Source organism: Magnolia sinica, chromosome 6, assembly GCF_029962835.1.
Source record: "Magnolia sinica isolate HGM2019 chromosome 6, MsV1, whole genome shotgun sequence".
Classification (NCBI taxonomy): Eukaryota; Viridiplantae; Streptophyta; class Magnoliopsida; order Magnoliales; family Magnoliaceae; genus Magnolia; species Magnolia sinica.
In genome coordinates, this window is record NC_080578.1 from 91,471,003 (window position 1) to 91,482,194 (window position 11,192).

At 35.6% G+C, this 11,192-nt stretch overlaps 1 pseudogene; it reads right to left on the minus strand.

Annotated features, from left to right (window-relative positions):
• Positions 1–9,259: 9,259 nt before the first annotated feature.
• Positions 9,260–9,896, minus strand: LOC131250133 (large ribosomal subunit protein eL27x-like; annotated as a pseudogene).
• Positions 9,897–11,192: the final 1,296 nt, after the last annotated feature.

Here is an 11,192-nt window from a genome sequence, read left to right on the forward strand (position 1 = left end):
TATCATCTATTTAAAGACATATAATTACTCCTTTATTATTAGAGAATTTCGAATATACACATTTATCAGATTCATTAATCTTAAAGCTATTTCACGTCATTGCTTAGGTGCTTGTTTAAGTCTATATAATGACTTGATCAATTTATACACTCTATTTTCATGTCCTGGAACTATAAAACTCTCTGGTTGCTTCATGTAAACCTCTTCATCGAGGTTACTATTTATAAAAGCGGTTTTACATCCATATGATGAATTTATAACTTATATATAGATGTTATAGTAACTAAAACTTGGATAGTTGATATCCTTACTACTGGAGCATAAGTATTGAAAAAGTCAATACCTTCTTTTTGTGTAAATCCTCTAGCCACTAATCTGGCCTTCAACCTTTTTGTGGTTCCATCTGGTTTTAGTTTTATTTTGAAAATCTATTTATAACTTATTGATATTGATCCTTGGGGCAGATCCACAAGTTTCCATATTCCATTTTGCAATATAGAATCCATCTTATCGTTTATAACTTCTTTATAAAAAGAAGCATCTTGAGATTTAAGGGCATCATCTATTGTTACCGGGTCATTTTCTATTTTACATATCAACATGATTTCCTTCGTTATATCATCTTTATCTCCTTTTATTAGCAGAAGGTAGAAATCGGGTTCGAAAGATGTACTTGTTTTGATCCTCTTGATCTTTATAGGTTCTATGTCCTCTTTATTGAGATTGCTGATATCTTGAAGTATTAAAAAACTACTTTTTTAATAGGATTTTGAGATCTTGTTTCTTTTCTAGTTATATAAGAGAATGAGTTTTCATAAAAATCGGCATCTTTAGATTCTATTATAGTGTTTACCGGGATCACATGATTAGATTCTACAACCAGAAATTTATAAGCCTGATTATTTTGTGCATATCATATGAAAATACACTCAAGATATCTCAACCCAATCTTGAGCTTTTTAGGATCAGTAAGCCTAATTAAGGCTCTACAACCCCATACCTTGAAGTATGAGATGTTATGAATCATATTCCTCCATAGTTTATATAAAGTCTTACAAGTCTCAGAGTGAGGTATCCTATTAAAGATATGACAGACAGTCAATATGGTTTCTTCCCAAAATCTTGAACTTAAACCCACATTATTAAGTATAGAGTTTACCATATTTATAAGAGACCTATTTTTTCATTATGCTATTCCATTTTGTTGGGGTGAATAAGGAGCTATAATTAGATGAATTATATCATGAGTTTTGTAAAACTCTAAGAATTCTAAGGATAGATATTCTCCTCCCCTGTCCGACCTTAAGATTTTAATCTTTTGGTCTAACTAGTTTTCTACTTTTTCTTTATATATTTTGAATTTTTATAATGCCTCATATTTATTCTTCAATAGGTATACCGGGGTATAATGAGAGAAATCATCTATAAAGGTTATGAAGTACCTCTTTCATTTTCTTGTTATTAAACCGCTCATTTCACATATGTCACTATAAACTAGGTTTAGAAGCTGTGATTCTCTTTCTACCTTAGGGAAAGGCTTTTCTAGTTATTTTGGATTGTACACAAATACTACATTTGTCATTAAGTTTTATATACTTAGGAATTATATTAAGACTAGACATAGTATTCATATTTTGATAATTAATATATCCTAGTCTATCATGCCAAACATTATATGAATCAAGCATATAAACAGAAGAATTTTCTTTTATTAGGTTCAATTTGAACATTCCATTGGATACATAGCTTTTCCCTAGATATACTCCATTTTTAGACACAATCAATTTATCGGATTCAAATAGGAGTCTAAATCCAAACTTAGTCAGTAGACTAGTTGATATAAGATTCATCCTAATATCTGGTACATACAATACATCATTCAGAGTAAGAACTTTTCTGAAAGTTAGATTAAGACATACCTTCCATTTTCCTGCAACCTTGGATGTGGAGGCATTTTCCATATATAGTTTTTGATGATCCCCCACTATTTGATATGAATTGAACATGTTGTAATTTTTACAAACATGTCTGGTAGTGCCAGAATCTACCCACTATTCAACATCTTTATTTACTATATTAACTTCAGATACAACAGCTGTCAAATTCATGTCTTTCGTCATATTGACTTGCTGTTTATTTTCTTGCATTTTCTTTTTGTATTTTCAACAGTCTTTTTTAAAGTGACCAGGGATTTTGTAAAAGAAGCATGGACCCTTCTTGGATGTGTTCTTTTTGAACCCTTGATTATTAGGTTTGAGCTGATCATCTTTCTTGAAAGGTAGCTTATCCAATTTCTGATTCACACTATTCTCGACTATATTAGCAGTACTTATGGCCTTCTGTTATTTTTCCTTTTTGTCACAAAGTTTAGATTCTTCTTCTATTTGAAGAAACATTATGAGGTGCTATATATATATATATATCAATTTCAATGATTTTCTAGTATCCTTCCATTTAGGTGTAAGTTTACCTATGATGGTGGATACTTGGAAGGATTCGTCAAGATTAGTGCCATTGACAATAATTTGTTGGATGATGACCTATAACTTATGTACTTGATCAAGGATAGCTTTTTCATCCAATATTTTGAATTCTAAAAATTGACTTCAAGGAGTTTTTTATTGCCTTCATCCTTTGATGTGTATTTAGTGAGCAGCGCGAATGCTATAAATCCTTAGCGGCTTTTTTTTTCTTTATTTTTATTTTTATTTTTATTTTTTATGGTAAACAATGTACAACAAGTTAAAAAGAGCATTGAAGATATGACCTTTGCATAGGTAATCATTACGCTCCCAATCTTATCGCTTTTGAATTTGTTTCATCGTATCATTGTTAGATGGTGGTGAATGAGGATCTTGAGTGAGCACGTGATCCAACTAGAGTGATGTGAGGAAGAGATGCACCCTCGATTGCCATTGAAAAAAATTTGAGCCATAGAAGAAAATTTAAGCCATCGAACGGTGTAATTCGAACAAAGTCAGGATGACCCATAAAAGATGGCCTTAAAACTGTTATGATTGAGGCAGAAAATTAGAAAAATAATCACCTAAAGATAGGCTTAAGGCACATTACGATATCGCTATCTTCAAGGCAATATTTGCACCCTGCTGGTGGTTAAACCAATTTGCAAGAGGGTTATAACAAATCCGCCTCTAGAATACAATAAGCCTCTTCTCTAAGATCGGAGAAATGTGTGTTTCGGCATACAAAACTAAAAAATCGCACCCCGAACACACTTTTACAGCATACATCTTTGACTTTTGTGCTATTACAATTTACCCTTAGAAAATTGTTTGCAATTTACTACCTGAAAAAATGTATGCAGTTTAGCTACTGAAAACTGTAACTTTCCAAAAAACCATCCAAAATCGAAAATGGAGAAGAAGAAGAAGATGGAGAGGTGATCGTTGGAGTTGTGATTTTCGGATTAACCCGAAGATGGCTTTATATAGAATCAAAAGAGATGTTTTAAGACCCTTTTCATGAAAAGACATCTTTTTTCATGGTATCTTTTCAACAATGGCATCTCTCTACCATTTCAAATTCAAATGATGCTCTTTTTAACAAGAGGCACCACCATCATAAATGAATGGTCACCACAGAAGAAAAGCCAGGGCCAGCTTGCGCTCTAGAGACAAAAATCTACTGGCAGACAGGGCGCTCCACCACTGGTGCAATCTGGCCAGAACCGAGGTGGAGGGACCCACGCAAATCCCAAACTTCTCGCCCAGCCGTTGCTAAGCCAGCGTGGCCATGTCACTTTGTAGGAACAGATGGGGAATGGATTCCACCGACGATCCCTCCGATGAGCTGCAGCAGCAACATTCACATCTTGACGCTAGACTAATACCCCGGGACTGAACAACAGCGTCCACTGGGATTGCATTGTTGAGGACTCTTTAAAGGAAGACCGATATTCTCGGAGGCATTCGAGCATGCCACACCTAATCAGCCCAGTCTTTTTTAACAATTGATTCTCTGCTCGCCAGCCATGCTGAGCAGATAGAGAAGTTTCCTGACGGAGTGAATGGCCAAACTGGGACCTTTGTCCCTTCTGCCAGACAAAAACCTTGCTGAAAAATGAAAACAATAACGTCATGGGGAAAAAGTTGAACACTACTGACGGAGGGAGGGGGCCATTTGTACCCAGGAACTGGTGGACCTGAAGGGATTGGAGAGTGGCATGAATGAGAATAGTAGTCAATCTCTGGAGAGGTCCTAGGCCTGACCAGTTTAGATTTTAGAGATTGCAAATGCCAGATCCAAGGTTCCATTGCACAGCTGATTACAAGAACAAGAGCGATTCTCGCACTCTTTTCCACAGCAGCGATGAGGACCGATAGCATCGTGTCATGGGGGATTCCGCCAACTCATCTTTGTATTTGGAGGCCATAAAAGCTCCCTAAAGGCTAGAGTTGCAGGAGAAACGGATGGCCTAAGACATTTTGATTCGAAATGTCTTCATGGTTTCCGACAGCTTACGGATTCCCAGGCCACCTTCAAGCTTGGTGCGAGACACAACTTTCTAGTTGTGCCAATGGAGCTTCTTTTTTCCTTCAAACCATCCTCATAAGAAGTCCAACAAGCGCTTTTCCAAGGACAATAGAACTTGGGCTGGGAGGTGGGTAGTTGCTAGCGTGTGAATGAGGACGCTGCTAAGAACGTGGTTAATCAAAACCAATCTTCTAGCCTGGGAAAGACACCTCGCCTGCCACCCACTAATACGACCTTTAATTTTGTGTACGAGGGGCTGAAAGTTGCTGGGCTTTATTTTGCCTTCCGCCATCGGGACGCCAAGGTAAACAAGATGGGAGTTAGATTTTGAGATGCCCAGGTAGTTTTCTATAGCTCTAACGCTGGCCGGGGGTAACTTGCTTGAGGCATAGAAAGAGCTTTTCTGGAAATTAATAGCTTGACCCGAGACCGCTTGATATTCGTCAAGGAAGTCTTTCACCTTTTGAAAGGAGTTTTTGCCACCATTTAAAAACAGAAGGGTATTGTTAGCGTAGAAGAGATGCGAGATTTGCTGACAGCCCTGAGCCACCTTGTACGACTAGCAAAGGCCCTGCACCATCAGCCTCTTAAGACCCCTGCTAAGAACTTCCGCCACAATGATGAATAGGCTAGGCGAGAGCGGGTCTCCTTAGCGAAGTCCTCTTGAGGACTTAAAGAAACCATTGTGATGTGAGTGCTTGGGTAAATAAAATTTTAAAAAATAAAAATAAAAACAAAAACAACAACAATCGATCTAACATCATGATTAGAGTTGCACATGAATCAAGTTAGCTTGGCTAGCTCGCTCGACTGTTTGATGAAATGACTCAACAAAGTGTTGTTTTGAGTATATACATTCTCCGTAGATTGGCTAGTGGCGAGGAAGGAATAAATACGAAACAAATTACTACAAAAAGAGAAAAAACACTTTACATTATACGAATGATATGATTGAGGCAGAAAATTAGAAAAATAATCACCTAAAGATAGACTTAAGGTGCGTTATGATGTCGTTATCTTTAAGGCGATATTTGCACCTTACTGGTGATTAAACTAATTTGTAAGAGGGTTATAGCAAATCCGCCTTTAGAACACAATAAGTCTCTTCTCCAATACCAGAGAAATGTGTGTTTCGGCCTGTAAAACCGAATAACCGCATCCTGAACAACTTTTACAGTGTACATTCTTGACTTCTGTGCTATTACAATTTACTCCCTGAAAACTATTTGTAATTTACTGCCTGAAAAACTGTTTGCAGTTTAGCGCCTAAAAACTGTAATTTTTCAAAAAACCATCCAAAATAAAAAATGGAGAAGAAGAAGAAGATGGAGAGGAGATTGTTGGAGTTGTGATTTTTGGAATGACCCAAAGATAAGTTTATATAGAATCATAAGAGATGCTTTGAGACCATTTTCATGAAAAGACATATTTTTCCATGTGTCTTTTCAACAATGGTGGTGTCTTTTCAATAATGACATGTCTCTACCATTTCAAATTCAAATGATGCTCCCTTTACCAAGAGGTACCACCATTCACAAATTAATAGTCACCAACAATCACCAAAAGCCACAAGTCTTTCTCTAAATTCTCTTTCATAAAAACAAAATTATTTTGAAAAATTCAATAATTCCCCATTGTTTTTCAAAATGCAGAGGTCAGGGTATGTAAGGAAAATATATGCATAGAAGAAGGTGTCTTATGAAATTGAACCTTTACGTAGTGTAAACAAATTAAAGTTGTATCAGAATCCTTAGTAACTATGGTATTTAACTAAGTATTATATATGACACAATCAGACATGTCACACACAAATATTTCAATTGCCTTGTGTTCTAAAATTATAGCACATTAACGGCCTTTTGCTCTGTTTTAGATTCATGAGTTAATGAGAGTAGCCAAAAATCTTGAACATTAAGAAGCGGCCCCACTTCTAATACTCATATATGTGAGTCCTTATGAATGCCCTTGTAACTATAACGCCCTTGAAAAGACTCATTAAGAGTAGTGACTCATCCTCCTTTTCATCATTTTAGGTACCCAACACTATACATACATCCATGAAAGAGACAGATATAAAATGTACAGTGCTACTTCAGATACTTCCAGTGAGGTACTTTGCCCAATGAACCTATTAACTTATATTGGGTTTCCCTCATATCGTGTCTGTGAAATTATCTTAAGTTCCCTTCCTCTTGATGTTCTACTGACAACATCCCTTGCTAGTCCCTTGGTGAACGGGTTCACTAGATTCTTGATAGATTGTACATATTGTATTGTTATAACACCGTCGCTAAGTAGTTGCCACACAAAACTATGCCTTAGACTAATATGTCTGAATTTTTCATTATAAGTCTTATTATATGCTCTTGATAGTGTCGCTTCACTATCATAGTAGATAGAGACCGGTGGCAAATGCCTTTGGTATTTTTAATAAAAAGGTTTCTTAATCAATCTGCATCTTTACTACTAGCTGCCAAAGCTATGAATTCAGATTCCATGGTAGAGTGAGATATGCAAGTGTGCTTATTGAATCCCCAAGAAATGACAACTCCTCAAAGTGTAAAAATCCATCTACTGGTAGACTAGTATTTATTAGAATCAGTAACTCAACTTGCATCACTATACCATTCAAGCACACTAAGGTAACCAGAAAAATGTAAACTATAGTTAATTATTTTCCTTAAGTATCGCAGTACTCTAGAGATATCATTCCAATGATCTAAAATTGGATTACTTATAAATCTATTTAATTTACCTACTGCAAAAGCAATATCAGGTTGAGTAGAAATCATAGCATACATAAGATGACTTAGTCCTATGTTTTGCAGGGACTCGTAGGGTCGGATGATTTTTACCTTCCACAGATACTACGGCTAAGCTACAAACTCTACTGCGGAGACTCAAGCTATGCTTGATGGCTTAGTCCTATGTTTCAAGCTGGGCTTCTCTAACATTGTAGTTGAATCAGACTCCTCAGTTGTGGTCGAAGCTGCATCCGGCCCATCGGTGCATTGCCCGTGGAATCTTTGGTACAGGATGGGTATTATCCATCATCTTAGTCGTCCACTTAATCTAGCTTTCAAGCACATTTTTCGAGAGGGCAACTCAGTCCCTGACGCCCTAGCTAGAATGGCCAGCATTGGTTGTGCCAACAAATTCTTCACGTCCCGTGTTATGCTCCCAAGGAACATCAGAGGTTATTTGTTCTTAGATAACGCAAGCATTGGTAACCTTCAAACTTAGTGGTTGTTGGTATAGATTGTGTTTAGCTTTTTGTTTGTGTTGTTATACGATAGGTGCGACCCGATTCTTTTTGTCGGGGCCAGATGTACATTTTCTCCTATGAATATATTTGGTGGCCCCATCCCACCTTTTCCTTAAAAAAAAGACTATCTATCACACTACGACCTTCATTTTTAATTAATTTGATATTAGAATAAAAAAGAGTAAAAACTGTGTTCTCATCATAATGATCAAACTTTTTAAGTATCTTTTCAATATAATGTGATTAAGATAGAGTTATAACATCATTGTTTCTTAACAGCTTGATATCTTAAATCACATTAGCTTCAGCATTATCCTTCATTTCAAAATTAGATGATAAGAATAATTTAGTATTATTTATAACTTCCAAATATGTACCAAAGATTAACATATCATATACGTAAAAACATATAATTACTCATTTATTATTAGAGAATTTTGAATATTCAAATTTAACAGATTCATTAATCTTAAAGCCATTTCATGTCATTGCTTAGGTGCTTGTTTAAGTCAATATAGCGACTTTATCAATTTACACACTCTATTTTTATGTCTTAGAATTATAAAACCTTCTGGTTGCTCCATATAAAGCTCTTCATCGAGGTCACCATTTAAAAAAAGCTGTTTTTACATATGATGGATTTCTAACTTATATATGGATGCTAGATCAACTAAAACTCAGATGGTTGATATCCTTGTTATTGGAACATAGGTATCGAAAAAGTCAATACCTTCTTTTTGTGTAAAGCTTTTAGCCATAATCTAGCCTTAAACCTTTCCGTGGTTTCATCTGGTCTTAGTTTTCCTTTGAAAATCCATTTATAGTTTATTGGTTTTGATCCTGGGGGTAGATCTACAAGTTTCCATGTTCCATTTTGCAATATATAATATATTTCATCGTTTATATCTTCTTTTCAAAAAGAAGTATTCTGAGATCTAAAGGCATTATATATTATTACTAGATCATTTTCTATATTACATACCAATATAATTTCCTCTATTATGTTATCTTTATTTCTTTCTATTAGCAGAATGTAGAAATCAGGTCAGAAAATCCTCTTGGTCCTTCTAGGTTTTATGTCCTCTTTATCGAGGCTGCTGATATCATGAGGTATTAGAAAATTACTGCTTGTACTAGGATCTTGAGATCTTATCTCTTTTCTAGTTATAGAAGAGAATGTATTTTTATAAAACTCAACATTTCTAGATTCTATTATGGTGTTTACTGGAATCACATAATTAGATTCTACAACTAGAAACCTATAAGCTTTACTATTTTGTGCATATCTTATGAAAATACATTCAAGAGATCTCAACCCTATTTTAGGCCTTTTAGGATTAGTAAGCCTAACTAAGGCTCTATAACCCCATACCTTGAAGTATGAGATGTTAGGAATCATATTCGTCCATAGTTTATATGGAGTCTTACAAGTCTTAGAGTGAGGTATCCTATTGAAGATATCACAGGCAGTCAATAGGGCTTCTCCCCAAAATCTTGAACTTTTTTTTTTTCAAATATACATTGGTTTGATCCAATGATCATATAAACTAAGCTCAAAATTAAAGTTTTCATCCAAATGATCCCAATCTAACATGATTGATAAATAAAACAAAAAATTCAGAGTAAAAAATCAACCTAACAAAAGAAAAAGCGGATAGAAATGACCTCTCCCTCTCCCCGACGGGAATCCCAGTGCATCCTCCTAGAACCTGAGCTTGGTGAAGAACCAACGGTTCTTGCTTGTCTTGAACCGCTCCTCAAAATGGGCCTTCGTGTCCTTGGTGGCGATCACTTTCTTGTCCTTGGATTGGAGGGAATCGATGGTGATGACATCCTTGAGATCGACGTCGAGCATGTAATGCGTCGGCATGATGTGGTTGTAATTCACAAGCTTGATGAAGGCCTTCACCCTTGATTTCTTGGCCGTTTTCTTCATAGAGTCTTTTCGGATCACCTTCTTCGGGTACTTAGTAATCCCAGCCACGAGGTTGTGTCCGTACGGGCAGTCGCGGGTCCCATCGTCGAATGAACGAGCGATGACCGCCTTGCAGCCAGCGAATCGGCCCTATAGGATGATCACGACATTATTCGGCTTCAGAAACTTTACCATCTTGATTGGTCGGAGCTGCTGCCGCCTCCCTCTATCCCTCTCTCACTCTCAGCAACAGAAACCTAAAATCTTGAATTTAAACCTACATTATTGAGCATAAAGTTTACCATGTCTATGAGAGACCTGTTTTTCTATTCTGCTATTTCATTTTGTTGGGGTGAATAATGAGCTGTAATTTGGTAAATTATACCATGAGTTTTGCAAAACTCTGAGAATTCTAAGGATAAATATTCTCCTCCCCTGTTTGACCTTAGAATTTTAATCTTTCGGTCTAACTGGTTGGTTCTCTACTTCTATTTTATATATCTTGAATTTTTGTAATGCTTCATCTTTATTTTTCAATAAGTATAGTTAGGTATAACGGGAGAAATCATCTATAAAGGTTATGAAGTTCCTCTTTCCTTCTCTTGTTATTAAACCATTCATTTCACATATGTCACTATGAACTAGGTATATGAGTTATAATTCTCTTTCTATTATTGAAAATGATTTTCTAGTTATTTTAGATTGTACACAAATACTACATTTGTCATTAGGTTTTGTATACTTAAGAATTAGATAAAGATTAGACATATTATCCATGCTATGATAACTAATATGTCCTAATTTAGCATATCAAACATCATGTGAATTAAGCATATAAACGAAAAAAGAATTTTTATTTATAAGGTTCAATTTGAATATTCCATTGGATATATAACCCTTCCCTAGCTACATATACCTCATTTTTAGACACAATTAATTTATTGGATTCAAATAGGAGTCTGAATCCAAGTTTAGTTAGTAGACTAGTTGATATAAGATTCCTCTTAATATCCGGTACATGCAGCACATCATTCAGAGCAAGGACTTTTTCGAAAGTTAGATTAACACATACATTTCATTTGCTTACAACCTTAGATGTAGATGCATTTCCTATATATAGTTCTTGATGATCCCCTACTATTTCATTTGAATTGAACATGTTGTAATTTCTACGAGCATGTCTGGTAGCGCCAGAATCTATCCACCATTCAACATCCTTATTCACCATATTAACTTCAGATACGACAGCTGCCAAATTCATGTCTTCAGTTATATTGACTTGCCATTTCTTTTTTTGTATTTCGGCAGTCTTTCTTAAAGTGACCAGAGATTTTGCAAAAGAAGCATGAACCCTTCTTTGATGTGTTCCTTTTGAACCCTTGATTATTAGGTTTGAGCCAATCATCTTTCTTAAAAGATGGCTTATCCGATTTCTAATTCACACTATGCTCGACTATATTAGCGTTACTTAGGACCTTCTGTTGTTCTTCCTTTTTATCACGGAGTTTATATTCTTCT